The sequence below is a fragment of the Oryx dammah genome, unplaced genomic scaffold (genome assembly GCF_014754425.2).
Source record: "Oryx dammah isolate SB20612 unplaced genomic scaffold, SCBI_Odam_1.1 HiC_scaffold_5, whole genome shotgun sequence".
Lineage (NCBI taxonomy): Eukaryota > Metazoa > Chordata > Mammalia > Artiodactyla > Bovidae > Oryx > Oryx dammah.
The window spans coordinates 65,394,460-65,413,073 of record NW_024070189.1 but is presented as its reverse complement, the minus strand read 5'-3'; the positions used below and the strand labels follow the sequence as shown (position 1 = coordinate 65,413,073).

The 18,614-nt window shown below is 35.6% G+C and overlaps 1 protein-coding gene across 3 annotated transcripts in view; it reads right to left on the bottom strand.

The window, feature by feature from the left end:
- AFF4 (AF4/FMR2 family member 4) overlaps nt 1-18,614 on the bottom strand; it is a 79,460-nt gene that overhangs the window by 56,405 nt on the left and 4,441 nt on the right. The window lies entirely within an intron of this gene.

Genomic DNA, 18,614 nt, shown 5'->3' with positions numbered 1-18,614 from the left:
TCATATGGTAGTTCTGTTTTTATGGATGGTATTTCAGATAACATAGCAATGTTAAGTCCCTCAACTGTGATAACTCTATTTCATTATGTAGGAGAAAATCCTTGATTCTTACTTAGGACATATACAACATACAGGTGAAATGTTATGTTTGCCAACTCTCAAATGGTTCAATACCCATTGGAATCTATACCTAGTATGTATAGATAGTATGTCTATAGAAAGTATCGTACGTGGGGTTGGAGGGAGAGACAAGAGAGGAATGGATAAAGGAAGGAGGGAAAGACAGAGGTAAAGGAAAGAGTCAGGAAGAGGAGAAGGAAGAGTAGCAGAAGCAGCAACTAAATGTTAACAGTAAAAATGTTAATCTAGGTGAAGGGTATAGAGATCTGTATTATACTTTTCTTAGGTTTGAGATTTTAAAAATAAAATATGAAAGGTTAAGAGTGATTAAAATATTAGAGCACGATGGGTGCTTTCCAACATTTTTCAGCCTTGGGACTACCATCAAACTGTTTCTCCTCTAGGGCTTACAGTATTTCTCTCATGACTAAGGTGCACCTCCAAATCCACTCTGATATCCAGTTCTCCTCAACTCCTCTGTGTCATGATTTATCACATTTCAGAAAAAAATTACACTTATTACTTGCAAGAAGGGGACAACATCCACAGGCCAAGCTTCAGTTCAATGAAAGTAAATGAACATCCAAAAATTGTCTAAAGCAAAATTTAGTATTATTAAGTGTACTATTAACTTAATATGCAACAAGTGTCTATTATATACTTAGCATCAGGGAGAACAAGAGTAACCTGCCATACTAGATTAAAACTTATTATAATCCATCACCATTATCAAAATAGCAAGGTAAAGAGATGAACAAATTGGTCAGTAAAACAGAGGCAAGAAATAAATCCCAAAACATGTGGGATTTTAACAGTTTAAAAAGCCCAATTCAATAATAAAATGTTTTATTTAATAACAATTAAGAGCCATGTACTTTTCTAAAATGACAGTTATTAAAATGGTGAAGACAGTTCAAACTCAGCCAGAATAAAGACAAACCTTTCAGCTCAGTAGCCTCACTTGTGGAACTGTATTCCACAGAATTAAAAGCACAGCTATAGGCTACAAAGATGTTCACTGCAGCACTGTTTTTAGTGGTAAAACAATTTAAAATAATCGAATGTCCGAGAACAAAGAGATGGTTAAATAAACCATGATTTATTAAAGCAAATGAAGTAGATAATTTCCAGCTAACCTGGGGAATTTCCATAAATGCTGTTATGTAAGGAAAAGTAGGTGCAACACAATGTATGCCATATGATTGACAGCCTCATTATCTCTTTAGCTTAAACTTCAAAGTAGAATTCTTGGGTGCTGAGTATATAGAAATACAACTAACTCAACTAATAGGAAAACATGCCCATGACCATTCTCATAAGCTAAACACAAGAAAACTGAAAATCTGAATATCCAGTTTTCATGCATAATATGAAACATGTCTCCGTATTTAGTTAAATCATCTTTCTTATTGCTCAGTATTTTGGCCATTCCTGCAAATGTTAATAGGGAATAGTCTTCCACCTGTGTATTTTCCAAAAAAGACAAAACTTTAAAAAATTTGTTTTTAGTAAAATATAGTTTACAACATTGTTTTAGTTGCAGGTTTACAGCAAAGTGATTTAGTTATAGACATATATATATTTGGATTCCTTTCTATTATAGGTCATTACAAGATACTGACTACAGTTCCCTGTGCTATATAGTAGGTCCTTGCTGGTTATCTATTTTATATACAGTAGTTCGTATATTTTTAACCCAAACTCCTAATTTATCCCTTCCCTCTTTCCCCTCTGGTAACTGTTTTCTATGTCTTTAAATCTATTTATGTTTTGTAAATAAGTTCTTTGTATATTTTTCTTTTAGATTCCACATATAAGCACTATCATATGACATTTCTCTTTCTCTGATTTACTTTACTTAGTATGATAATCTCTAGGTCCATCCATGTGGCTGCAAATGGCATTATTTCATTATTTCCCATGGCTAAGTAACATACTATTGTGTATATATATCACACCACCTTTATCCGTTCATTTGTTGATGGACACAGGTTGCTTCCATGTCTCGGCAACTGTAAATAGTGCTGCTATGAACAACGGGGTGCATGTATCTCTTGGAATCAGTTTTCTCCAGATACACGCTCAGGAGTGGGACTGCTGCATCATACAGTGTCTCTTATTTTAGGTTTTCAGGAACCTCCATACTGTCCTCCATAGTGGCGACACCCATTTACATTCCTACAAACAGGGTAAAAAGGTTCCTTTTTCAAAAAAGATAAACCTTGATGGGTCTGTTTTTCCAATTACGCAAGGAATACTCGTTCTTGGCCCCCAAACTCTAATATGATCACTATAAAGTAGAAAGTAAAGTCACCAATAGTTTCACTTCCCTGAAATAAATCATATTCCAAGGAGTCAGAGAGTAAAGGTGAAAATTATTACACATACAATTCTTACTTCATTTAAGAAGTAATGAACATAGTTCCATGACAATATGTATGAATTTTCATGCTTTTATTGCCTGCATAGTATTCATTTAACCAGAAAGCCCCTGAAGAGGTTGTATCTGGAATTCTGTATGACAAACATTATAATGATTGTACATGTGTGTGCACACTTTTTTTGTTTCAGATAAATTTCTCCATGTGAAATTGCTGAGTCAAAGGATATATGCTATACCACTTTAATGTATACCACTAAACTGCTTTTCAAAAATATTGTTTTAATAGACAGCCTACTAATAACAGTGTGGTGAAGGTGAAGTTGCTCAGTTGCGTCCAACTCTTTGCGACCCCATGGACTGTAACCTACTAGGCTTCTCCGTCCATGGGATTCTCCAAGCAAGAATACTGGAATGGATTGCCATTTCCTTCTGCAGGGAATCTTCCTGACCCAGGGATTGAACCCGGGTCTCCTGCATTGGAGGCAGACGCTTTAACCTCTGAGCCAGACACTGCCCTTTAACCATGCCATTTTCAATCCAGGGATTATGAGTCTTTTTTAATTGAATCACCTAAGAAATTAAAAAAAAATATTCCAACGTTACTTGTTTTATTTATTCAACAAATACAGGAACCTGTCTGCTACTTCTAGGCACTGTTCGAGAAGCCAGGGAAAAAATAAAGAATGACTCCTAGATGGCCCTTGATCTTGAAAGCTCATAGCTGCATTCTACTCAATTTCTCTGATAGTTAAGACTGCACATCTTTTTTATGAGCTGCTTAGCCATTCATATTTCATACTTCTTCTTCTGTAAACTGCCTATTTACATCTTTGTCCATTTTCCTATTAAAGTGATAGTCTTTTGATTACATAATAACCATGCTTTTCTAATCTGTACTACATCTTAGCTGAGAAATATGAGGTTAGAATTATATCTTATGCTAAACTGCATCCTACTCTACTGACCACCTCTTCAAGTCTTCTGGCTCCTCCTTCAGGACTACGTCCAAACTCTGCAGGCAGGCCTACACTCTCCTCAATCTAAAATGCAAACCTCACACTGCAGTTTTTGAAATTTGTCAATACTCTCTCCAAGTCTCTTGATTTCTTTCTGTCTTTTTGACTTTCACCTTGATCCGCATTTGTTCAGCCTCTCTGGAGTTTTCCATTCTTTATGTCAACGGAGTAACTATCAATCTAAATAAATAATTTTAAATATTTTTACTATAGACTATGTGCTATCTGCATCTTTACTTTTCAGTTACCTGTAACAAGAGACTAAAAGTGAACTATACTATGGACTACATGGGACTGGGGTACTCAACAAAGGAAAGGGCTGGCTTTAACAGCCCTTTAATAGAGTTGCTACTCATTGCAGTTATTGTAAGTCTTATCCATCCACTACTAGCAGCTATGTCCAAGTGAAACTGCCTTTATAGTGGAACTGGATATTTGATATTTAGCTGTGACTATATAACATACTAGACATATGATTTAGGTAAGTAATCTACATAAATCTCACTTCTGTCCTTTAAAAAACGTCCATACTAATTGGATGGTAAGGATCAGATGAGAGAACTATTTGAATGTATTTGAATATTTAACACTATACAAGTATTTAACACAGTCCAGTGGTATTTAACATGGTCCAGAGTATTTAACCGGAGAAGGCGATGGCACCCACTCCAGTACTCTTGCCTGGAAAATCCCATGGACGGAGGAGCCCAGTAGGCTGCAGTCCATGGGGTTGCAAAGAGTTGGACACGACTGAGCGACTTCACTTTCACTTTTCACTTTCATGCATTAGAGAAGGAAATGGCAACCCACTCCAGTGTTCTTGCCTGGAGAATCCCAGGGACTGGGGAGCCTGGTGGGCTGCTGTCTATGGGGTCACACAGAGTCGGACATGACTAAAGTGACTTAGCAGCAGCAGCAGCAGAGTATTTAACACAGTCCAGGTTAGGACTTGGCACTCTCACTGCCAAGGCCCCCAGGTTTGATCCCTGGTCAGGGAACTAAGATCCCACAAGCCACTTGGTATGCAGCCCCCCTCCCACTCCCTCTAAAAAACAGAATATAAGGGTAAAACAAAGAATAAAGAGTAACTGTAAACAGACACAACATATCTTTTTAGGGTGATAGAAATGTTCAGCTATTAAATTGTAGTGATAGCTGCACACTCATAAACCAATTAAGAATCACTGAATTGAACACTTAAAAACAACTGAGTTTATGGAATGCAAATTATTCCTCAATAAAGCTGTTTTTGAAAAGATAATGAAGAAATCTTTGTCAACTCTTCCTGTATCTTTATGGCATTATTAACAAGTTTCAGACCAGTGTGTTCCTTTAAAGAATTGAGGATCCCCACTTTCTGCTTCAACTGCTCGTTTCCCTATCAGAAACAACTGAGGTCTCACAACATTAAAATAATCTGGTGTTATTCAAGAGATAAAGGATATGAATAGAACAAATATTAACAGTCTCTCAGGTTTTGATACACTGACTTGAACAACACTGTAATATTTCAACTAGGTCTAACAGGTATAGAACACTCAACGAAAGCAGAATACACATTCTCCTCCAGTGCACACAGAATATTCTCCAACAGACTGTACATTAGGCCATAAAATAAATCTAAATAAATCTGAAAGGACTGAAATCATACAATGTTATTGGATCACGATGGGATGAAATCAGAAATCAAGAGCAGAAGGAAAACTGAGAAGTTCACAAATGTATGGAAATTATAAACAATATAATCCTAAATAACCAGTTGGTCAAAGAAGGAAGAAGTCCTAAGAAGGAAACTCTGAGATTTTAATAATAAAACCACAACTCCAAACCAAAACTTATGAGATGCAGCTAAAGCTGTGCTGAAGGAAAATGTGTAATTATAAACACCGATATTAAGCAAAGAGAAAGGTTTTAAACGAATCTTAAAAAACTAAAACAATAAATAAATAAAAAGCTAAAAAAAATTAAAAGTAAACTAAACCAAATGAAAGCAGGAGGGAGGAAATGAATGAAAATTAGCGTGGAAATAAAATACATAATAGAAAAATAATAGAGAAAATTAGCAAAACCAAAAGCTAGTTCTTTAAAAAGACCAAGAATGTTGAAAAACCTTTAGTAAACAATGACGAAGAAAAAAAAGAGAATTAAAATTACTAAAAGCAAAAATGAAGAGGGGACAATACTACCAACCTTACAGAAATAAAAGATTACAAAGGAATACTATAAAAAACTGTATGCAAACAAAGTAGGTAAATAGAATGGACAAAATTCCTGAAAAGACACCAGATCATGTAAGTCAAGAAGTAACAGGAAGCCAGAACAGACCCAATAAGAGGCTGAATTAGCAGTCAAAAAAACTCTTATAAATAAAAGCTCAAAACTGAATGACTTCATTGGTAAATTCTAACGAGTGTTTAAAAAATTAACACTAATCCTTCACAAACTCTTCCCAAACAAAGGAAGGAGGAAACTACTTCTAATTCATTTTGTAAAGGTAATATTACCCTGATATGAAAACTAGACGAAGACACTGCAAGAAAAAAAATCTACAGATCAGGTTGCTGTACTGTAGAGACGCCCTCTCAGACGGCTCACACTCTGTGGAGTGTGCTTCTCTCTGAATCTGAGTAAATCCATTTCTTACCTAAAAAAAAAAAAAAAATTCTACAGATCAATACAAACCTTATATTTACACAAAAAGTCCCCCCCAAAATACTAACAAACCAAATCCAGCAATATTAAAAGGATTATACACCATGACCAAGTGAGGAATGCAAAACTGGTTTAACATCCAAAAATCAGTTAAGGTAACACACCATAACAATAGAATACAGGACAAAAACCAGATGACCATCTCAACGGATGTAGAAAATGCATCTGACAAGTTGTAACATCTCTTCTTGACAAAACAACTCAACAAACTAGGAATAGAAGGAAATTTCCTAAAGCTAACAAGGTATATCTACAAGGAAAATGGAGCTATCATATTTAATAGTGAGAGAATGAATGCTTTCCCCTTAGGATCAAGAAAAGAACAAGACAAGGATGTCCTTTCACCACTTCTAATCCATACTGTACAGAGGTTCTAGTAAAGTCAATCAGGCAAGAAACAGAAATAAAAGGCTCTGAACTGGAAAGGAAAAGTAGAATAATGATATTATATGTAGAAAACCATAAAGAATCCACTAAAAATCTGTGACAGCTAATAAATGAGCTCAACAAAGTTGTACGACATAAGATCAATATACAGAAAAAAATGAATTCTACTTCTATAAAGTACAATAAACAAACCAAAAATGAAATTAAGAAAACAATTCCATTTACAATATCACACACATACACACAAATACTTAGAAAAAAATTAACAAAAGAACAGAAAAATTCAAACTCTGAAAAATACAAAACATTATTGAAAGAAATTAAAGAAGATCTAAAAAAAATGGGAACAATCTTATTCATGGATTTGAGAATTAAGATGAAGATACTCCTTTAATTGATCCACAGATTCTACACAGTCCCTATTACTATCCCAGCTGACTTCTTTACAGAAATTGATGAGATGATACTAAAATTCACATGGAAATTCAAGAGTTCCAGAATAGTCAAAGCAATCTTGCAAAAGAAGAAAGTTGGAAGACACACACTTCTCAATTTCAAAATTTACCAGAAACCTCAAAAGAGAACCAGGAGTCTGGAAATATATCAATACTTCACATTTGTAACAAATTTTCCACAAAAATGCCAAGACAACTCAATCAAAAAATGGGGAAAGGACTTGAACAAGCTTTTCTCCAAAGAAAATATACAAATGGCCAATAAACACATGAAGTGATCCTTAACATCATCAGTCTTTAGAGAAATGGAAATCCAAACTAAGAGATACAACATCACACCCATTAGGATGGCTATTATCAACATTTTTAAATCTTGTTTAAAAAATGTTGGCAAGAATATGAAGAAATTAGAACCCTGAGCAGTGCTGGTGAAAATGGAAAATGGTGCAGCTGCTGTGGAAAAGTCTGTTGCTCACTCAAAGAGTATAACATAGAATTACCATATGATCCAGCAATCATACACTCACGTATATAGCCAAAAGGACTGAAAGCAGGAACTCAAAATAGGTATTTGTACACCCCATGTTCACAGCAGCATTATCCACAGAAGTCAAGAGGTGGAAGCAACCCAAGTGCTCACCAACAGATGAATGGACAAACAAAATGTGGTATACACATACAAAGAAATATAATTTAGCCTTAAAAAGGAAAGAAATTCTGACACATGCTACAACATGAATGAAGCTTGAGGATATCAAGGCTAAGTGAAATAAGCCAGTCACTTACATGAGGTATGTAAAAAAGGCAAATTGACAGAAAGCAGAATGGTGGTTGCAAGACACTGGGCATAACGGAATAGGGAATTATCATTCAATGTGTATGGAGCTTCTGTTCAAGATGATTAACAAGTCCTGAAAATGGACAGTAGTGATAGTTGCACAACACTGTAAATGTGCCATTGAGCTGTCCATTTAAAAGTACTACAATAAATTTCACTATATATATATATATATATAACCACAATAAGAAAATATAGTACTCATAGTTTAAAAAAAGGTGCATTCCCAGTGAACCAGAAATTCATCACCTATAATTTTTTAAATAAAAACATGTAGTTTTAAAATTCAAAACCTCAAAAATGGTTGAAACAGTAAAATGTGACCTTTAAGTTGCCTTTTTCAAATGTTCAGAACTAGTGTCTGCAATGTTACAAGGTTTTTTTTTAACTAGTGTAGATTATTAAATGATTTACACTTCAAAAGTCAAAATGAGAAATGAGCTAAGATTTCAATTATTTTAGAATCCAGTTTATTACAACTGCTATTAAATTGTAACTTTATGTTAAAGCAAAAAGCCTCACTGGTATAGAAATTCCTCTTGCCTCATTTGACAGGATTTCTCCACCCAAAGAGAGTCTGAAGAGGTCATTTCCTACAAGCAAGGGAAACAGGTTGTACACCTATGGAGATCAAAGCCAACAATAACAAAACGTCAGGTACCTGGGATGGGGAGGGAGACGGAAGGGAGGTTCAAGAGGGAGGGGAAATATGTATACCTATGGCTGATTCATGTTGATGGTTGACAGAAAACAAAATTCTCTAAAGTAATTATCCTTCAATTTAAAAAATTAAAACTAAGCTGGGCTTATCTTCCAAGCACACATTAAAAAAAAAAAATCAGGTACCAAAATAGAATTTTGCATGAAAGGACCTTTCACCTGACGAGACTTCTATAGCCTTCAGGTTTAAACTAACTAGTAAAGGGACTTCTCTGGTGTTCCAGTGGTTAGGGCTCTGCGCATCCAATGTGGGTAAGGGTAAGAGGGGTAGATCCCTGGCTGGGGAACTAAGATCCCACATGCCATGCCACAAGGCCAAAAAATAAAAATAACACAGTAAAAAAAAAAAAAAGGAAGCAAAGACAATTCCATACCATTTTTGTTTTCTTTATTATATCTTTACATACCATCTAACTTCTCATAATAACGTTTCATAAATCATTTTCGACTAGGCCCTCAAAGCTTCCCAGAAATTTTACTATTTTTCTCTGACAAATGCTCTTTCCTATTCCTCACAAGAATTTTCATGGGGCTCTATGACTCTTCCTCCTCACTTCCATTCCACAAATGACCTTGTCTTACTGAACAAAGATTAAAAAGATTAAAGATCAGAGAGAAATCTTCTCATCAATCAACCATCAACTTTCAAACTATCAGCACTGCATCCATTTTCTTCTTTCCTCTGGCTAAAAAAGAAAAAGCATCTATCAAAGAACAATTATGCCCATTTTGCTATCTTATTCTAGACTTTTATCAGTAACTGACCTTTCTATAGCAACTTCAACTTTTCTCTTTAATTAATCCTTTCTATCATCATTCAAACATATTTTTCTTTAAAAAAAGAAAGTCTTTCCTGATCCCATAGATCTCTCAAGCAACCATTCTACCTCTCCTCTATTCTCCTCCATGGGAAGGACTCTTGGTGATTCTCCCATTTTCTTTGAAACCATTTGTTTCATTTAAAAGTTACCCAAAAGGTGTTCGGAGCAATATAGTGAATACCTGGGTTACCAAGCTGCCTGGGAAACATAGCATTGCCAATGAAGGCTACTGTGTACCCCTCCTGGATCACATCTCCTGTGCTCCCTTCCTGACAGCCACTATTCTGATTTTGGTGTTAATCATTTTCTCATAAATTTCTTTATATTTTTACTATATATGTATGAATCCCTAAATAAGACATTGAATTGTTATGCATATTTTTCAACCTTTAAAAATGGTATACTCTATAAAGACTCTGAGCCTTTAAAATTTTCAACATTATGTTGAAGTTAATCCATCCTGACTTCATGTGGCTGTAGTTAATTTATTTCCACTACTGTGTTATACACCCTCCAGATTTGTTTCCTCTTTTTCTGCCATTACAAACAATGCTATAATGATCATTTTTATATACTTTTCTTTGTACCAATGACTGAGTGAGTTTTTCTGGAACAGATACCTACAAGTGGAATTGCTAGGTTTCAGGCAATGAGCATCTATTTTAACTGATACACACAAACTGCTTTCCAAAATGTATCCAATCACTATGCAACATTCTGTTTCCAACCTTGCAACATTCTGTTTCCAGCTTCCCACATTCCACTCCTTTGCCAAGATCACACTCATTTGCAAGTTGCTAAATTCAACAGACACTCTATCATTTTAGTTGACCTACCATTCCACATATTCAGCCAGTAATGGCTCCTTAACATATTTTTGGCCTCTATAACCTCCCAGTTTTCCTAGCATCACGTTCTTCCCGTTCTATTTACCAGACCTCTTAAAAATTGGTGCTCCTCTGCACTCAGTCATGGGTCTTATTCAGTCTCTGATTAAGTTTACATTCTTTCCCTACATTCTCATGGCTTAAAATACCAACTATATGGCTACACTACAAATACCAAGATATGCTCCACATCACCCCTTTCTCTTCTGAGATAGAGAACCACAAATTCAGGGATCTGTTTGATCATGTTCTTTGTCTGAGGAATATCAATCTCAGTACATCCAAAACTGATTTCTTGATCTCTTTTCCCTTCACTTCAACAACTCCTGCTCCCAGTGATCCTTATTCTACCAACAAACTGCTCTTGCTGAATCCTCCCTTCAACCTCTCTCCACATCCAATCCATAATCATAGCCTCCAAAATATATCTTGTATTTATCAGTTCACTTCCTCCTCTACTGCCACTGTTCAAACAAGCCATCATTTTATCTCTGACTTGGACAAATGCTAGAGCCTTCTGATTGGGACTCCTAGTTTTCCTCTTCTCTCTCTAATCCATATTTTATACAGCAGTCAAAGTGATCTTTTTAAAACACAAATCAGATTATGTCACTCAAACCCTGATTAAAAACTTTTAGTAAGCTTTCCACCTGTAGGATAAACTTTAAGGTACTTAACATTGGCCTGCAAAGCCAGGACTTGACTTTCTCCTGATGTGACTCCTGCCTACGTATCTCATCAGATTCATTTTATATCCTGACACCCTCCCCTCCTAGCTCCCACTAAGGTCTGTTTTCGGGTTTCTTGAACTTGTGGTACTCCTTCCAGCTTAAGGAAATTCATGCAGATAATTCTTCAGAGTACCTGATCACAATTAAGTATAAACTTATTTTGATGTTCATTAGTATTTCCTCTTCCACTAGACAATAATCCGTGAATGTGTTTTCCAGCATCGCATACCTGAATATAACCTAGCAGACAACCAAATAGGTAAGCTAATGAACTTCACAACCTGATAAAAAAGGAGTGATTATCTCATTTATTAGGAGATAATATCTTGAGATCATGATATCCTTTACCTAATACCACAAAACACTATTATTTTGGGACTTTCCTGGTGGTCCAGTGGTTAAGAATCCACCATGCTGTGTAGTGGATGCAGGTTCAATCCCTGGTCAGGTAACCAAGACCCTACATGCCTTGGCACAACTAGGACAGAGCACCACAACTACTGAGTCCACACGCCACAATGAGAGTTTGTGCACTGTAACAAAAGATCCTACATGATGCAAAGAAGACCCTAGGTGCCACAACTAAGACATGACTGAAGCAGCCAAAAAAAAATAATTTTTTAAAATACTAATATTTCAAAATTGAAACAATTAGTATTTTATATCACACTAAAATCAGACACTATTCTGCAACACATTTTAACTTAGTAGATTCTTAATATTTGCATTTAATGATTTGAGATTGACAAGAACTGAAATGTATTTCTTTACTAATGTGTTAAGCTGTATATACAACTCTGATACTTTAATGATACTTCCTCACCTTAGAAATCAAACAGTATCACATTCAAGGTTTATTATGTTATTAAGCAGTATCCAATTTGAAACACTATTTGCCAAACTTATTACTAATAAACTGAGTTGCTCTTTTTAAAATATTAGACAATTTAAAACCTTAATTGAAGAGCAGAAATGCTTATTACATACGCAAGTATGCTCACACTTAAGTGTAAGCATTAGAATATGAGTATTCATATTACTTGTAGCCAGCTGCCTCTCTTTAGATAATGTTTCTCCCAGTACTAAAACTAAATGTTCCTGCTTCCCTTAGTAAGTAATCCTGCACGGTTACATGCCCTGAAGCTGTTTTAGAAACATAACTAAATAAAATTATACTTCGGGCATTTACTAATACTTGAGAAATGTTTAAACCAAACTTAATTCGTTTAAATTTATCTCAAAAAACTGTGCTACCACTCTAAAAGCATATAAACAAATCAAACTGAGAAGTCCACCTTTATCTTTAAAGATAAATAAATGGGTGGAAAGAATAGTTAAAAGTCAAATTTTAGAAATCTCTCTATAAAGAAGAAAATCTTTTGACTCAGTTTCTTACTTTGAAAGCATACAAATATCTAAAACCTGCAAAGGTATCTTATTGGAAACTTATGTAATGTATGAACCAATAATTATCTTTACAACTTTATGAAACAGATCTAATTAAGACATTTTCTACTTAAAAGTCATTAATAACTCTCCTCTCTATGGAAATCTAACAATCTTATCTCAGGTTGCAAAGCTGTCCAAAGTCCAATTTCTATCTACTTTTATAAAGACTTCAGTACTTATGTGAGCCCAAAAATAACCTACACATATTCAGATTCAGGTCTTTGCTCAAACTAGTCCCTCTACATATAATGTCCTTCCTTCTCTCTATTTCCATACACATCCATTTGAAAGTTTATCACATAGCACCCCTCCTCCAAGAAGGTCTCTAAGAATCCTCTGGGACCGAAACTCATTTACTTTCTGAAACATTTCTTTGTATTTCATTTGGCACTAACATTTGCCTCACATTATTGTTATTCTTCTACCTGCTTTCTCTACTCATCTCCATATTATAAGCCTCTAGAGAGAAAGAACTAAAGATATCATTTAACTTCCCCTCTCCTCTCTAGCACTTAACTTAATGGCTGGCATACAACAGATATAAACTCAAAACACTTGATGAATTTTATAAAGGTAACACTAAAGTCTTACAGCCTCAAGAGTCAAAGAGGCAGTGAGAGTACTTACTAAAAGTTGTGTTTCAGATATGTTGCCCATCTTTTTTTACCCACACAGTCTCCCGTTTCTTAAGACCTGCTTACATTTCACAACAATGAGACAGTAGGTTTTCTTTTTCCCGCATTCAATACATTATAAACCCAATAAATCATTATTATTGATACTTAACAAATTCTGTTGTTTTTAAAGCAATTTCTCTAAAAGAAAAAACAAAACAAAAAACCACAAGTATAGAAATGATTAATTTCTATTTTTACTTAAACCCTGTACTCTCAAATGTTCACCAAATATAAGTGCTAGACTATAAAATCTCAGTGTCATACTTGGCAAACTGAGATGGTATGAAAACTGAGTGTTTCAGTAACAACACTCAGAAAGAAACGATCGGCTCAAAAAGTACTGCAAGACTGCTTTCATTTATAGGACCTGAGGAAGCCAAGAGAAAATAACACAGGTCCAAAAGGCTAAATAAAAGTTTTATTACTTAAAAATGCATCTACCAAATTCAGCAAAAGTTAAAAAGCATTACATAGCAAAGGTTCTTTAGAATTAACACTAGAAAGGAATTCTTTCTAATCAATTTCATCTTCACTTGCTTATTTCCAAGACAAGTGGTAAAAAAGTATCTGAATTTCCTGAAATATATTTTAGTGCTTTGCCTGCGTGCTGTCGCGTCATTCACGTCCAACTCTTTGCGACCTCATGGACTGTAGCCCACCACGCTCCTCCATCCGTGGGGATTCTCTAGGCAAGAATACTGAAGTGGGTTGCCATGCCCTCCTCCAGAGGATCTTCTGGACCCAGGGATCGAACCTGTGTCTCTTCCATCTCCTGCATTGGCAGGCGGGTTCTATACTACTAGAGGCACCGGGAAGCCCATTTAGTGCCTTAGAATACATAAAAAAAAAAGGTGAGAGAAAAAATGCTAACATACTGACTGAAAGTATATACTCAAGGCTTGTGAACTTACATCAGCCCCTACCCTAATTACCCTAAATTCTTGCTAATAAGGTTCTGCTGCTGCTGCTGCTAAGTCACTTCAGTCATGTCCGACTCTTCACGACCCCATGGACTGCAGCCTACCAGGCTCCTCCGTCCATGGGATTTTCCAGGCAAGAGTACTGGAGTGGGGTGCCCACTGCCTTCTGCACCATACCAGCTAGCAGTCCTTAAATGTCAATTTTAAAGAGGCCTTACTTGCTAACTCTGGCAATCTTTCTTGTTCTCTTGTGGTTTCCCTTCATGGCAATCCACTCTAACATTCTTGAAGGGATAATCCCTGGTACAGAGGAGCCTGGTGGGCTATAGTCCATGGGGTTGCAAAGAATCAGACACGACTGAGCATGCATGTAACTTAATGAAAACTATGTTAAATGTGTATGTAGAATAACGACTGCTGAAGTTTGAATAAAACACTCATACTGCAAACAAACTGTTTTATATTGATTAATTACAAGATGGGATCTACCAGATACACCTTACAGTGAAAATATAATACTAACTATTAGCCCAGGTTTATATCAACACATACATGATCCAATTTAACTCGCCGTCTTGCCCTGCCTGAGCATCATTAGTATAATGATGCTTTAAAGCATTAGTTATAATGCTTTGTAACTTGGCACAAACATGTTAATAAACAAAACCTAAATTCCCAAGTGATTACTTGGCTACAAATCAGTCCTTTAGAAGTTAACATAAAATTCACTAATGTACAAGAATCCCCAGTTGGAATACTACAGAAAATGCCACACTACTAAGGAGTTCAAGGAGAAGTGAATTTGCAATTTGAGGGGAAAAAAAAAAAATCACTCTGGTAAAGGATGAAGTAGATTACAAGGTAACAAATGAGAAGACTATTGCAATAACCCAGGTAAGAAATGAAAGCATGGATTAAGACAGTAATGGTAGGAGTATTGATAATGTAGATAAAGGGCTTGGATTCAAAGATTTTATGGAGGTAGCATTTTGGGGATAGACAGATGTGAGAAGCAAAACAGAGGAATCAAGGACAACCTGCAGGTTTCTGGGAAAAATGATAGTGGTATAATCTCTGAGGAAGGAAAACAGAATTTAGGAGTGAGGGGATTGAGAAGTAGTAGAATAGTTAAATTCAACATAATTAATACTTATGGGGACTATCTGATCAGCTTCTACTCCTAGAAGCTCACTCATGCCCAGTTCTCCAAATTCTGTCACCCATTCACACAGATGTACTAAGAGCAACTACGTTACAACAGAAGCTAGAGTGTGATCTTACCTTCAGGGTACAGTTGACAGGTAAAGTTTGAATTTTTAACTAAAGCTAGGCCAATGTGCAGACCCCATCTGTTTTATTTAAATATCTATCTATATATGCAAGTATGTGTGTATAAACACACGTATACGCACATATACATATATCTACACATATACATACATACAAATAGATACATATACATACAATCAGACAAAAAATACCCTAACGGTCATCACACTAAACAGGACCTTATAACTAACTCCTCAACCCTAAGGCAATCCTCAGACTAAAATATCCACTAAGGGCCATTTGATCTGCTAAGACAGAAGTTGATAAACTTTTTTAAAGTAAATATTTTTGGCTTTATAGGCATAAAGTTAGGACTACTCAACTCTGCCACTGTAGTAGCAAAAGCACTTACATATAATAAGTGAACAAATGGGTGTGCTATCTGTGCTCTGGTAAAACTTTTATTCAGGGACACTGAATTTTGAGCTTCCTATAATTCTCATATACCACAAAATATTCTTCTTTTGATTTTTTTCTCACCATTTTAAAAATGTTAAAACCACTCTTAGTTCTCAGGCCATACAAAAGCAGGCAGCACTGGACCTACCAACCATAACGTGTCCATCCTTGTGTGAAGGCAACAGAACTGCCCTCTTCTAAAATTCTTTCAAATGCCCTCTAAGTGTAAGCCTCAACCTAAAACAACAGAAAAGCAAAATCTTTCTAGTGAACAGAACTGAAAATCTTCATTTGGATCATCAAAGAACTCACTCCATTTGCAAGGAAATAAGTCAACAAATGAAGGCCCATGTGATTTGCTAGTTCTATCATTCACCTTATACTGTACCTGTCCAGCAAGACATGGTATAAGTTTTGGAACAATGATACCTTCCTTTCCCTTCCCCTCCTAAGAGTTTCAGGGTTTTTTTCCCCTATCACTGTGTATCAGTTATGTTAGGAATGCTTAAATTTAGTATTTAGTTCACAATTTTCAGACCTGTGACAAAGCATATCTAGGCCTGATTACCAAAGAGTATATCACCTTTAGAATCTGGACTCAGAGAACAATGACCTCTGGATGCAGTAAGTAGATATGATTTGGGTTATTTCCGTAGCAGAGATGACAGTGTTTGCTGGTATATATTGTGCTATTATATTAAACAAAATATTAAATATATATAAGAAAAGTAGGACTCTGTGTGTACTAAATAGCCATGGAATGAATGAACTGGACAACTGTTTTAGCATGTCCTTTATTCCTCTTCTCTGCAGGATGCAACCCTGTAGCCAAAGCTGTGGTCTACAGGTGGACATATAACCTAATGAGTCCCTTTATTGAGATCTGAGATTAAGAATCAGGTCAGCCTCTCTGATGGCAGAAGATACAAGATTTAAAACTCAAGACACTAGTAAGTATTAAAGTTGATCGGCAGCAGAAGAGAACTAACTCAACACACAAATAGTATCTTGTAGAAAAAAAAAAAATGTACCTTGTGAGATATAGAGGATACTCCTGACCTCACATGGAGCCTCTGCATCTAGTTCTTTCTGACGTCTAGCTGTCCTCCTATGGCTTGACTGACTTACTGAGAATTCATGGGAATTCCAATAAATGCTTCTTTTTGCTTAAGTTAGGAATGTGTCATTTTCCTGTCTAAAACAAGTTACCTATTGGGCAATCTCAAGAGGGATAGTCAGTTGGATCAAAGAGTTCTAGTGAGTTTAAAACACTTAAAGATGGTAGTTACAGCAATAAAAATGGATGAAATCACCCAGAAGAGTGAAAACAGGTCAAGGTGAAAATTCATAACTATCAATATGATTAGCAAAGAATTAAGCATCTGCAAAGAGGCAGCTAGTTCTAAGAAAGGCAGGAAAGGGACAGAGTCATAAAAGTCAAGTAAATAAACAGTTATCAAGGAGACAATGGGTAACAATATCAAGTATAGAAAGAGGTAAACGACTAAGCAATGACTATACAATTTGACAATGCAGAAGTTACAGTTGGCCTTGGTAAGAGCAATTTTACTGGCATGCTAGGATGAGAAGCCAGGCTGAGAGTTCAAGAATACATGGGAAGTACACAACTCTACCTATGAAGTATTCTTCCCATTAAAAAGAAAATTCATGTCTGAACTGGATCAAGCTTCTAGATGTAACTACCAATTTACAGGAAAAACAGTGGACAGAGGAACATATTACATGAAACCACAGGGATGTAATCAGCAAAATCCAGACTATGCGATTTTTCATGGGCAAAGGCATGGTTTCTTTAACAAACCAACTGCATAGGAATAAAAACAAAAAGACAGTGAGGAACCCATAGAGGAAAAAAGAAAAGAGGGTTGAGACACACATCAATCCAATATGATGTATGAATCTTATCTGGATCCTAATTCAGACAGACTGTTTAAAACAAAAACTCCAGAATGAGACCATATCAACGATTCCTGTATCACATGGTAAACTCATTCAATCTAATATCTAAAAGTCCTCATTAAAAAGTTACAAGTGCAAAAAAAAGGAAAAAAAAAAGTTACATGTGCGATTAATTCCTTTTAGAAGACTTCATCTCAACTGACAAATGTCTTTTTTTTGCTAAACAAGCTCAGAGATAAATTTATACTTATTTTCAGGAATTATGTTTACCATGTGATACAGGAATCGTTGAAATGGTCTCATTCTGTGATGTATCCTCTGAAAAGTAAAAACAATATTACGTTGTAAAAACAAAATATTCTGGTGATTTCTGGGTTCTAGATTATTGAAGTCAGATTACGCTAAATTTGTAAAAGCAGTTTCATGACTTATGTTGTCCCCTTATTTGCAAAAAGAGAAGAATCTAAATCAGTTGCACACTGAGAACGGTAGTGTTCACTCAGACAAGAGATAACTCAAGGCTGATGTTCTGATTTTCACAGGCCTAGAGAGGTCTATTTCTCTGGAGATGATTTTCCGAACTGGCAGGAACTGTCCACAGAATTCCTAGCTATGCCAGTGAGGCTGGTTCCAATGCTTCCCACCTTAGATTTTTTCATTTTTACCTTGGAGAAAATATTTTTTTGAATGTTTTTCAAATATAGTTGATTTACAGTATTGTATTAATTTCTGCTGTACGGTACACTGACTCAGTTATGCATATATATTCTTTTTCATATTCTTTTCAATATAGGATATTGAATGTATTTCCCCTGTGCTATATAGTAGAACTTTGTTGTTATCCATTTTA